We start from the raw sequence: 13,062 nt of genomic DNA on the forward strand, positions 1-13,062 counted from the left end.
AGGGATTTTGTCAAAATTCTTTTCCGCTGCTTAAGTTGTTGAGGGCTGATTTCTTGTCGTGTGATAAAAAAAAGTTCTGTTTCCATTGCCAAAGCTTTGAGGTGAGCATTTGCAAACGGTTGGCACCATTTTTGAGTGAATTGCCAAAAGTCAGATTTTTACTGGAATTGTGACCCCGGGGCTTAGGGATTTTTTCAAAAAATTCTTTTCCGCTTCTTAAGTTGTTGAGGGCTGATTTCTTGTCCTGTGATAAAAAGCCTTCTGTTTCCATAGCCAAAGCTTTCAGGGGAGCATTTGCAACCGGTTGGCACCATTTTTGAGTGAATTGCCAAAAGTCAGATTTTTGCTGAAATTGTGACCCCGGGGCTTAGGGATTTTTTCAAAAAAATATTTTCTGCCGGGTAGGTTTTTGAGGGCTGATTTCTTGTCCTGTGATAAAAAGCCTTCTGTTTCATGTGCCAAAGCTTTCAGGGTAGAATTTCCAAGCTTTTGGCACCATTTTTGAGTGAATTGCCAAAAGTCAGATTTTTGCTGAAATTGTGACCCCAGGGTTTAGGGATTTTTTCAAAAAAGTATTTTCTGCCGGTTAAGTTTTTGAGGGCTGATTTCTTGTCCTGTGATTAAAAGCCTTCTGTTTCCATCGCCAAAGCTTTCAGGGGATCATTTGCAACCGGTTGGCACCATTTTTGAGTGAATTGCCAAAAGTCAGATTTTTGCTGAAATTGTGACCCCGGGGCTTAGGGATTTTTTCAAAAAAGTATGTTCCGCTGGTTAAGTTGTTGTGGGCTGATTTCTTGTCCTGTTATAAAAGGCCTTCTGTTTCCATCGCCAAAGCTTTCAGGGGATCGTTTGCAAGCTTCTGGCACCATTTTTGAGTGAATTGCCAAATGTCAGATTTTTGCTGTAATTGTGACCCCAGAGCTTAGGGATTTTTTCAAAAAATATATTTTCTGCCGGTTAAGTTGTCGAGGGCTGATTTCTTGTCCTGTAATAAAAAGCCTTCTGTTTCGAGTGCCAAACCTTTGAGGTGAGCATTTGCAAACGGTTGGCACTATTTTTGAGTGAGTTGCCAAAAGTCAGATTTTGGCTGAAATTGTGACCCCGGGACTTAGAGATTTTTTACAAAAAAATATTTTCTGCCGGTTAAATTGTCGAGGGCTGATTTCTTGTCCTGTAATAAAAAGTCTTTTGTTTCGACTGCCAAACCTTTCTGGAGTGAATTTTCAAGCTTTTGGCACCATGTTTGAGTGAATGGCCAAAAGTCAGATTTTTGCTGAAATTGTGATCCCGGGGCTTAGGGATTTTGTCAAAATTCTTTTCCGCTTCTTAAGTTGTTGAGGGCTGATTTCTTGTCCTGTGATAAAAAACGTTCTGTTTCCATCGCCATAGCTTTCAGGTTACCATTTTCAACCAGTTGGCACCATTTTTGAGTGAATTGCCAAAAGTCAGATATTTGCTGAAATTGTGACCCCGGGACTTGGAGATTTTTTTCAAAAAAATATTTTCTGCCGGTTTAATTGTTGAGGGCTGATTTCTTGTCCTGTGGTAAAAAGCCTTCTGTTTCCATCACCAAAGGTTTCAGGGGAGAATTTGCAACTGGTTGGCACCATTTTTGAGTGAATTGCCCAAAGTCAGATTTTTGCTGTAATTGAGACCCCAGGGCTTAGGGATTTTTTTTAAAAAATATATTTTCCGCCGGTTTAGTTGTCGAGGGTTGATTTCTTGTCCTGTGATAAAAAGCCTTCTGTTTCCATCGCCAAAGGTTTCAGGGGAGCATTTGCAACTGGTTGTCACCATTTTTGAGTGAATTGCCAAAAGTCAGATTTTTGCTGAAATTGTGACCCCGGGGCTTAGGGATTTTTTCAAAAAAGTATGTTCCGCCGGTTAAGTTGTTGAGGGCTGATTTCTTGTCCTGTTATAAAAGGCCTTCTGTTTCCATCGCCAAAGCTTTCAGGGGATCGTTTGCAAGCTTCTGGCACCATTTTTGAGTGAATTGCCAAATGTCAGATTTTTGCTGTAATTGTGACCCCAGAGCTTAGGGATTTTTTCAAAAAATATATTTTCTGCCGGTTAAGTTGTCGAGGGCTGATTTCTTGTCCTGTAATAAAAAGCCTTCTGTTTCGAGTGCCAAACCTTTGAGGTGAGCATTTGCAAACGGTTGGCACTATTTTTGAGTGAGTTGCCAAAAGTCAGATTTTGGCTGAAATTGTGACCCCGGGACTTAGAGATTTTTTACAAAAAAATATTTTCTGCCGGTTAAATTGTCGAGGGCTGATTTCTTGTCCTGTAATAAAAAGTCTTTTGTTTCGACTGCCAAACCTTTCTGGAGTGAATTTTCAAGCTTTTGGCACCATGTTTGAGTGAATGGCCAAAAGTCAGATTTTTGCTGAAATTGTGATCCCGGGGCTTAGGGATTTTGTCAAAATTCTTTTCCGCTGCTTAAGTTGTTGAGGGCTGATTTCTTGTCGTGTGATAAAAAAAGTTCTGTTTCCATTGCCAAAGCTTTGAGGTGAGCATTTTCAACCAGTTGGCACCATTTTTGAGTGAATTGCCAAAATTCAGATTTTTACTGGAATTGTGAGCCCGGGCCTTAGGGATTTTTTCAAAAAATTCTTTTCCGCTTCTTAAGTTGTTGAGGGCTGATTTCTTGTCCTGTGATAAAAAGCCTTCTGTTTCCATAGCCAAAGCTTTCAGGGGAGCATTTGCAACCGGTTGGCACCATTTTTGAGTGAATTGCCAAAAGTCAGATTTTTGCTGAAATTGTGACCCCGGGGCTTAGGGATTTTTTCAAAAAAATATTTTCTGCCGGTTAAGTTTTTGAGGGCTGATTTCTTGTCCTGTTATAAAAAGCCTTCTGTTTCCATCGTCAAAGCATTCAGAGGAGCATTTGCAACCGGTTGGCACCATTTTGGAGTGAATTGCCAAAAGTGAGATTTTTGCTGAAATTGTGACCCCGGGCCTTAGGGATTTTTTCAAAAAAATATTTTCTGCCGGGTAGGTTTTTGAGGGCTGATTTCTTGTCCTGTGATAAAAAGCCTTCTGTTTCATGTGCCAAAGCTTTCAGGGTAGAATTTCCAAGCTTTTGGCACCATTTTTGAGTGAATTGCCAAAAGTCAGATTTTTGCTGAAATTGTGACCCCAGGGTTTAGGGATTTTTTCAAAAAAGTATTTTCTGCCGGTTAAGTTTTTGAGGGCTGATTTCTTGTCCTGTGATTAAAAGCCTTCTGTTTCCATCGCCAAAGCTTTCAGGGGATCATTTGCAACCGGTTGGCACCATTTTTGAGTGAATTGCCAAAAGTCAGATTTTTGCTGAAATTGTGACCCCAGGGTTTAGGGATTTTTTCAAAAAAGTATTTTCTGCCGGTTAAGTTTTTGAGGGCTGATTTCTTGTCCTGTGCTAAAAAGCCTTCTGTTTCCATCGCCAAAGCTTTCAGGGGAGCATTTCCAAGCTTTTGGTACCATTTTTGAGTGAATTGCGAAAAGTCAGATTTTTGCTGAAATTGTGACCCCGGGGCTTAGGGATTTTTTCCAAAAAATATTTTCTTCCGGTTAAGTGTTTGAGGGCTGATTTCTTGTCCTGTGATAAACAGACTTCTGTTTCCATCGCCAAAGTTTTCAGGGGAGCATTTGCAACCGGTTGGCTCCATTTTTGAGTGAATTGCCAAAAGTCACGTTTTTGCTGAAATTGTGACCCCAGGGCTTAGGGATTTTTTTTCAAAAAAATATTTTCTGCCAGTTAAGTTTTTGAGGGGTGATTTCTTGTCCTGTGATAAAAAGCCTTCTGCTTCAAGTGCCAAACCTTTCAGGAGAGCATTTTCAAGCTTTTGGTACCATTTTTGAGTGATTTGCCAAAAGTCAGATTTTTGCTGAAATTGTGACCCCGGGGCTTAGGGATTTTGTCAAAAAAATATTTTCTTCCGGTTAGGTTTTTGAGGGCTGATTTCTTGTCCTGTGATAGAAAGCCTTCTGTTTCCATCGCCAAAGCTTTCAGGGGAGCATTTGCAACAGGTTGGCACCATTTTTGAGTGAATTGCCAAAAGTCAGATTTTTGCTGAAATTGTGACCCCGGGGCTTAGGGATTTTTTCAAAAAAATATTTTCTGCCGGTTAAGTTTTTGAGGGCTGATTTCTTGTCCTGTGATAAAAAGCCTTCTGTTACGAGTGCCAAACCTTTCAGGGTAGCATTTCCAAGTTTTTGGCACCATTTTTGAGTGAATTGCCAAAAGTCAGATTTTTGTGGAATTGTGACCCCGGGGCTTAGGGATTTTTTCAAAAAAATATTTTCTGCCGGTTAAGTTTTTGAGGGCTGATTTCTTGTCCTGTGATAGAAAGCCTTCTGTTTCCATCGCCAAAGCTTTCAGGGGATCGTTTGCAAGCTTCTGGCACCATTTTTGAGTGAATTGCCAAATGTCAGATTTTTGCTGTAATTGTGACCCCAGAGCTTAGGGATTTTTTCAAAAAATATATTTTCCGCCGGTTAAGTTGTCGAGGGCTGATTTCTTGTCCTGTGATAAAAAGCCTTCTGTTTCGAGTGCCAAATCTTTGAGGTGAGCATTTGCAAACGGTTGGCACTATTTTTGAGTGAGTTGCCAAAAGTCAGATGTTGGCTGAAATTGTGACCCCGGGACTTAGAGATTTTTTTCAAAAAAATATTTTCTGCCGGTTAAATTGTCGAGGGCTGATTTCTTGTTGTGTGATAAAAAGTCTTTTGTTTCGACTGCCAAACCTTTCTGGAGTGAATTTTCAAGCTTTTGGCACCATGTTTGAGTGAATGGCCAAAAGTCAGATTTTTGCTGAAATTGTGATCCCGGGGCTTAGGGATTTTGTCAAAATTCTTTTCCGCTGCTTAAGTTGTTGAGGGCTGATTTCTTGTACTGTGATAAAAAAAAGTTCTGTTTCCATTGCCAAAGCTTTGAGGTGAGCATTTGCAAACGGTTGGCACCATTTTTGAGTGAATTGCCAAAAGTCAGATTTTTGCTGAAATTGTGACCCCGGGGCTTAGGGATTTTTTCAAAAAAATATTTTCTTCCGGTTAGGTTTTTGAGGGCTGATTTCTTGTCCTGTGATAAAAAGCCTTCTGTTTCCATCGCCAAAGCTTTCAGTGGAGCATTTCCAAGCTTTTGGCACCATTTTTGAGTGAATTGCCAAAAGTCAGATTTTTGCTGAAATTGTGACCCCGAAGCTTAGGGATTTTTTCAAAAAAGTATTTTCTGCCGGTTAAGTTTTTGAGGGCTGATTTCTTGTCCTGTGATAAAAAGCCTTCTGTTTCCATCGCCAAAGCTTTCAGGGGAGCATTTCCAAGCTTTTGGTACCATTTTTGAGTGAATTGCGAAAAGTCAGATTTTTGCTGAAATTGTGACCCCGGGGCTTAGGGATTTTTTCAAAAAAATATTTTCTGCCGGTTAGGTTTTTGAGGGCTGATTTCTTGTCCTGTGATAGAAAGCCTTCTGTTACGAGTGCCAAACCTTTCAGGGTAGCATTTCCAAGTTTTTGGCACCATTTTTGAGTGAATTGCCGAAAGTCAGATTTTTGTGGAATTGTGACCCCGGCGCTTAGGGATTTTTTCAAAAAAATATTTTCTGCCGGTTAAGTTTTTGAGGGCTGATTTCTTGTCCTGTGATAGAAAGCCTTCTGTTTCCATCGCCAAAGCTTTCAGGGGATCGTTTGCAAGCTTCTGGCACCATTTTTGAGTGAATTGCCAAATGTCAGATTTTTGCTGTAATTGTGACCCCGGGGCTTAGGGATTTTTTCAAAAAAATATTTTCTGCCGGTTAAGTTTTTGAGGGCTGATTTCTTGTCCTGTGATAGAAAGCCTTCTGTTACGAGTGCCAAACCTTTCAGGGTAGCATTTCCAAGCTTTTGGCACCATTTTTGAGTGAATTGCCGAAAGTCAGATTTTTGTGGAATTGTGACCCCGGGGCTTAGGGATTTTTTCAAAAAAAATATTTTCTGCCGGTTAAGTTTTTGAGGGCTGATTTCTTGTCCTGTGATAGAAAGCCTTCTGTTACGAGTGCCAAACCTTTCAGGGTAGCATTTCCAAGCTTTTGGCACCATTTTTGAGTGAATTGCCGAAAGTCAGATTTTTGTGGAATTGTGACCCCGGGGCTTAGGGATTTTTTCAAAAAAATATTTTCTTCCGGTTAAGTGTTTGAGGGCTGATTTCTTGTCCTGTGATAAACAGACTTCTGTTTCCATCGCCAAAGCTTTCAGGGGAGCATTTGCAACCGGTTGGCTCCATTTTTGAGTGAATTGCCAAAAGTCACGTTTTTGCTGTAATTGTGACCCCAGAGCTTAGGGATTTTTTCAAAAAATATATTTTCCGCCGGTTAAGTTGTCGAGGGCTGATTTCTTGTCCTGTAATAAAAAGCCATCTGTTTCGAGTGCCAAACCTTTGAGTTGAGCATTTGCAAACGGTTGGCACTATTTTTGAGTGAGTTGCCAAAAGTCAGATGTTGGCTGAAATTGTGACCCCGGGACTTAGAGATTTTTTTTCAAAAAAATATTTTCTGCCGGTTAAATTGTCGAGGGCTGATTTCTTGTTGTGTGATAAAAAGTCTTTTGTTTCGACTGCCAAACCTTTCTGGAGTGAATTTTCAAGCTTTTGGCACCATGTTTGAGTGAATGGCCAAAAGTCAGATTTTTGCTGAAATTGTGATCCCGGGGCTTAGGAATTTTGTCAAAATTCTTTTCCGCTGCTTAAGTTGTTGAGGGCTGATTTCTTGTCCTGTGATAAAAAAAAGTTCTGTTTCCATTGCCAAAGCTTTGAGGTGAGCATTTGCAAACGGTTGGCTCCATTTTTGAGTGAATTGCCAAAAGTCAGATTTTTACTGGAATTGTGACCCTGGGGCTTAGGGATTTTTTCAAAAAAATATTTTCTGCCGGTTAAGTTTTTGAGGGCTGATTTCTTGTCCTGTGATAGAAAGCCTTCTGTTACGAGTGCCAAACCTTTCAGGGTAGCATTTCCAAGCTTTTGGCACCATTTTTGAGTGAATTGCCAAAAGTCAGATTTTTGCTGAAATTGTGACCCCGGGGCTTAGGGATTTTTCCAAAAAAATATTTTCTGCCGGTTAAGTTTTTGAGGGCTGATTTCTTGTCATCTGATAAAAAGCCTTCTGTTTCCATCGCCAAAGCTTTCAGGGGAGCATGTGCAACCGGTTGGCACCATTTTTGAGTGAATTGCCAAAAGTCAGATTTTTCCTGAAATTGTGACCCCGGGGCTTAGGGATTTTTTCAAAAAAATATTTTCTGCCGGGAAAGTTTTTGAGGGCTGATTTCTTGTCCTGTTATAAAAAGCCTTCTGTTTCCATCGCCAAAGCTTTCAGTGGAGCATTTCCAAGCTTTTGGCACCATTTTTGAGTGAATTGCCAAAAGTCAGATTTTTGCTGAAATTGTGACCCCGGGGCTTAGGGATTTTTTCAAAAAAATATTTTCTGCCGGGAAAGTTTTTGAGGGCTGATTTCTTGTCCTGTGATAAAAAGCCTTCTGTTTCAAGTGCCAAACCTTTTAGGATAGCATTTTCAAGCTTTTGGCACCATTTTTGAGCGAATTGCCAAAAGTCAGATTTTTGCTGAAATTGTGACCCCGGGGCTTAGGGATTTTTTCAAAAAAATATTTTCTGCCGGTTAAGTTCTTGAGGGCTGATTTCTTGTCCTGTGATAAAAAGCCTTCTCTTTCCATTGCCAAAGGTTTCAGGGGAGCATTTGCAACAGGTTGGCACCATTTTTGAGTGAATTGCCAAAAGTCAGATTTTTGCTAAAATTGTGACCCCGGGGCTTAGGGATTTTTTCAAAAAAGTCTTTTCCGCTGGTTAAGTTGTTGAGGGCTGATTTCTTGTCCTGTGATAAAAGGCCTTCTGTTTCCATCGCCAAAGTTTTCAGGGGATCATTTGCAAGCTTCTGGCACCATTTTTGAGTGAATTGCCAAAAGTCAGATTTTGGCTGAAATTGTGACACCGGGCCTTAGTGATTTTTTCAAAAAAGTCTTTCCCACCTGTTAAGTTGTCGAGGGCTGACTTCTTTTCCTGTGATAAAAATGCTTCTGTTTCCATCGCCAAAGCTTTCAGGGGAGCACTTGCAAGCGGTTGGCACCATTTTTGAGTGAATTGTCAAAAGTCAGATTTTTGCTGAAATTGTGATCCCGGGCTGAGGGATTTTTTCAAAAAAATATTTGGCGCCGCTTAAGTTGTCGAGGGCTGATTTCATGTCCTGTGATAAAAAGCCTTCTGTTTCCATCGCCAAGCGTTTTAGGGGAGCATTTGCAACTGGTTGGCACCATTTTTGAGTGAATTGCCAAAAGTCAGAATTTTGCTGTAATTGTGACCCCAGGGCTTATGGATTTTTTCAAAAAATATATTTTCTGCCGGTTAAGTTGTCGAGGGCTGATTTCTTGTCGTGTAATAAAAAGCCTTCTGTTTCGACTGCCAAACCTTTGAGGTGAGCATTTGCAAACGGTTGGCACCATTTTTGAGTGAATTGCGAAAAGTCACATTTTTGCTGAAATTGTGACCCCGGGGCTGTGGGATTTTTTTTTTAAAAAAATTCTGCCGGTTAAGTTTTTGAAGGCTCATTTTTTTTCCTGTGATAAAAAGCCTTCTGTTTCGACTGCCAAACCTTTCAGGAGCGCATTATCAATCTTTTGGCGCCATTTTTGAGTGAATTGCCAAAAGTCAGATTTTGGCTGAAATTTTGACCCCAGGGTTTAGGGATTTTTTCAAAAAAGTCTTTTCCGACGGTTAAGTTTTTGAGGGCTGATTTCTTGTCCTGTGATAAAAAGCCTTCTGTTTCCATCGCCAAAGTTTTCAGGGGAGCATTTGCAACCGGTCGGAAACATTTTTGAGTGAATTGCCAAAAGTCAGATTTTTGCTGTAATTGTGACCCCAGGACTTAGGGATTCTTTCAAAAAATATATTTTCCGCCGTTTAAGTTGTCCAGGGCTGATTTCTTGTCCTGTCATAAAAAGCCTTCTGTTTCGACTGCCAAACCTTTGAGGTGAGCATTTGCAAACGGTTGGCACCATTTTTGAGTGAATTGCCAAAAGTCAGATTTTTGTTGTAATTGTGACCCCGGGGTTTAGGGATTTTTTCAAAAAATATTTTCCGCCGGTTAAGTTGTTGAGGCCTGATTCATTGTCCTGTGATAAAAGGTCTTCTGTTTCCATTGCGAAAGCCTCAGGGGATCATTTGCAAGCTTCTGACACCATTTTTGAGTGAATTGCCAAAAGTCAGATTTTTGCTGCAATTGTGACCCCGGGCCTTAGGGATTTTTTCAAAAAAGTCTTTTCCGCTGGTTAAGTTGTTGAGGGCTGATTTCTTGTCCTGTGATAGAAAGCCTTCTGTTTCCATCGCCAAAGCTTTCAGGGGAGCATTTGCAACTGGTTGGCACCATTTTTGAGTGAATTGCCAAAAGTTAGATTTTTGCTGCAATTGTGACCCCAGGGCTTAGGGATTTTTTCAAAAAATATATTTTCCGCCGGTTAAGTTGTCGAGGGCTGATTTCTTGTCCTGTAATAAAAAGCCTTCTGTTTCGACTGCCAAACCTTTGAGGTGAGCATTTGCAAACGGTTGGCACCATTTTTGAGTGAATTGCGAAAAGTCACATTTTTGCTGAAATTGTGACCCCGGGGCTTTGGGATTTTTTTTTTTAAAAAAATTCTGCCGGTTAAGTTTTTGAAGGCTCATTTTTTTTCCTGTGATAAAAAGCCTTCTGTTTCGACTGCCAAACCTTTCAGGAGCGCATTATCAATCTTTTGGCGCCATTTTTGAGTGAATTGCCAAAAGTCAGATTTTGGCTGAAATTTTGACCCCAGGGTTTAGGGATTTTTTCAAAAAAGTCTTTTCCGACGGTTAAGTTTTTGAGGGCTGATTTCTTGTCCTGTGATAAAAAGCCTTCTGTTTCCATCGCCAAAGTTTTCAGGGGAGCATTTGCAACCGGTCGGAAACATTTTTGAGTGAATTGCCAAAAGTCAGATTTTTGCTGTAATTGTGACCCCAGGACTTAGGGATTCTTTCAAAAAATATATTTTCCGCCGTTTAAGTTGTCCAGGGCTGATTTCTTGTCCTGTCATAAAAAGCCTTCTGTTTCGACTGCCAAACCTTTGAGGTGAGCATTTGCAAACGGTTGGCACCATTTTTGAGTGAATTGCCAAAAGTCAGATTTTTGTTGTAATTGTGACCCCGGGGTTTAGGGATTTTTTCAAAAAATATTTTCCGCCGGTTAAGTTGTTGAGGCCTGATTCATTGTCCTGTGATAAAAGGTCTTCTGTTTCCATTGCGAAAGCCTCAGGGGATCATTTGCAAGCTTCTGACACCATTTTTGAGTGAATTGCCAAAAGTCAGATTTTTGCTGCAATTGTGACCCCGGGCCTTAGGGATTTTTTCAAAAAAGTCTTTTCCGCTGGTTAAGTTGTTGAGGGCTGATTTCTTGTCCTGTGATAGAAAGCCTTCTGTTTCCATCGCCAAAGCTTTCAGGGGAGCATTTGCAACTGGTTGGCACCATTTTTGAGTGAATTGCCAAAAGTTAGATTTTTGCTGCAATTGTGACCCCAGGGCTTAGGGATTTTTTCAAAAAATATATTTTCCGCCGGTTAAGTTGTCGAGGGCTGATTTCTTGTCCTGTAATAAAAAGCCTTCTGTTTCGAGTGCCAAACCTTTGAGGTGAGCATTTGCAAACGGTTGGCACCATTTTTGAGTGAATTGCCAAAAGTCAGATTTTTGTTGCAATTGTGACCCCGGGGCTTAGGGATTTTTTCAAAAAATATTTTCTGCCGGTTAAGTTTTTGAGGGCTGATTTCTTGTCCTGTGATAAAAAGCCTTCTGTTTCAAGTGCCAAACCTTTCAGGGGAGCATTTGCAACCGGTTGGCAACATTTTTGAGTGAATTGCCAAAAGTCAGATTTTTGCTGAAATTCTGACCCCCGGGGCTTAGGGATATTTTCAAAAAAATATTTTCTGCCGGTTAAGTTTTTAAAGGCTGATTTATTTTCCTGTGATAAAAAGACTTATGTTTCCATCGCCAAAGCTTTCAGGTGAGCATTTGCAAACGGTTGGCACCATTTTTGAGTGAATTGCCAAAAGTCAGATTTTTGCTGAAATTGTGATCCCGGGGCTGAGGGATTTTTTCAAAATTCTTTTCCATTGCTTAAGTTGTTGAGGGCTGATTTCTGGTCCTGTGATAAATAATAATAATAATAATAATAATAAATTTTATTTATATCCCGCCCTCCCCAGCCAGGGCGGCTAACAACAATCAAATAATCAGTCAAATAATCACACAATCTAAAATATTTCATTATAAAATTAATTAAATCAAATTGATGGCAACCAATTATGTAGAATTATGTGCAGGTTGCCAGAGGAGGGAGTCAGGCTGCGCCCTGACCAAAGGCCTGGCGGAACAACTCTGTCTTGCAGGCCCTGCGGAAAGATGTCAGGTCCCGCAGGGCCCTAGTCTCTTTTGACAGAGCATTCCACCAGTTTGGAGCTGCAGCCGAGAAGGCCCTGGCTCTAGTTGAGGCCAGCCTAACCTCTCTGAGGCCTGGGACCTTGAGGATGTTATTATTTGCAGACCGTAGGTTTCTCTGTGGGGCATACCAGGAGAGGCGGTCCCGTAGGTACGAGGGTCCTAGGCCGTATAGGGCTTTAAAGGTTAAAACCAGCACCTTAAACCTGATCCTGTACTCCACCGGGAGCCAGTGCAGCTGGTATAATACCGGATGAATGTGCTCTCGCAGCGAAGACCCCATAAGGAGTCTCGCCGCGGCATTCTGCACCCGCTGGAGTTTCTGGGTCAGTCTCAAGGGCAGCCCCACGTAGAGCGAGTTACAATAATCCAGTCTGGAGGTGACCGTCGCATGGATCACAGTGGCTAGGTCAGGACGAGAGAGATAAGGGGCCAACTGCTTAGCTTGGCGGAGATGAAAAAATGCCGCCTTTGTTATAGCTGTAATCTGCGACTCCATAGAGAGGGAGGTATCGAAGATTACACCCAAACTCTTAACGGACGGTGCTGGCACTAATTGCACCCCCGCAAGAGATGGGAGTTGCCCCCCTGATCCCATATCTTCCCGCCCCAGCCAGAGGACCTCTGTCTTCGAAGGATTTAACTTCAACCGGCTCCCACGTAACCATCCAGCCACAGCTTCCAGACATCTGGTCAGTGTGTCTGGGGCCGAGACAGGATGGCCATCCATCAACAGATAGAGTTGGGTGTCATCAGCATACTGATGGCAACCCAGCCCAAAACTCCGGACAAGCTGGGCGAGGGGGCGCATAAAGATGTTAAAAAGCATCGGGGAGAGAATTGCACCCTGAGGCACTCCACACACCAAGGAGTGGCGTGATGACAATTCCCCCCCCCAAGCGCCACCCTCTGTCCCCGACCAGAGAGAAACGAGCGCAGCCATTGAAGGACTGTGCCCTGGATCCCCACGTCGGCAAGGCGGTGGTCCAGGAGTTCGTGATCGACCATGTCAAAGGCTGCTGACAGATCTAGAAGAATCAGCAGCCCTGACCCGCCTCGATCCAGCTGCCTGCGGAGATCATCTGTTAGGGCGACCAGAGCCGTCTCGGTCCCATGACCAGCGCGGAAGCCGGACTGGAATGGGTCCAGAGCAGATGTTTCATCCAGAAACCTACCAAGCTGTTCAGCAACCGCTCTCTCAATCACCTTACCCAGGAATGGAAGATTCGAGACCGGGCGGTAATTGAATAGATCTGAGGGATCTAATGATGTTTTCTTTAAGAGCGGACGCACCACCGCCTCCTTCAGTTCCCCTGGGAATATCCCGGTGCCAAGGGACAAATTGATGATATCCCCCAGGGGGCCCCGCACCTCGTCTGGACACGCTCTAATCAGCCATGATGGGCACGGGTCAAGAGGACAGGTGGTGGGCTTTCCAGCTTGGAGGAATCTGTCCACATCAGCTGGAGATATCCGGTCAAAGTGGTCCAATACTGGACCCGAGGACAGTCGAGGGGCCTCCAGTTCCTTTATTGTATCCAAATTGGCAGAGAGGTCATGGCGGAGCAACAGGACCTTCTCCGCAAAAAAGCTCGCAAATGCCTCACA

The sequence above is a fragment of the Podarcis vaucheri genome (genome assembly GCF_965113315.1).
Source record: "Podarcis vaucheri genome assembly, chromosome: 7".
In the NCBI taxonomy this organism is placed as follows: Eukaryota; Metazoa; Chordata; class Lepidosauria; order Squamata; family Lacertidae; genus Podarcis; species Podarcis vaucheri.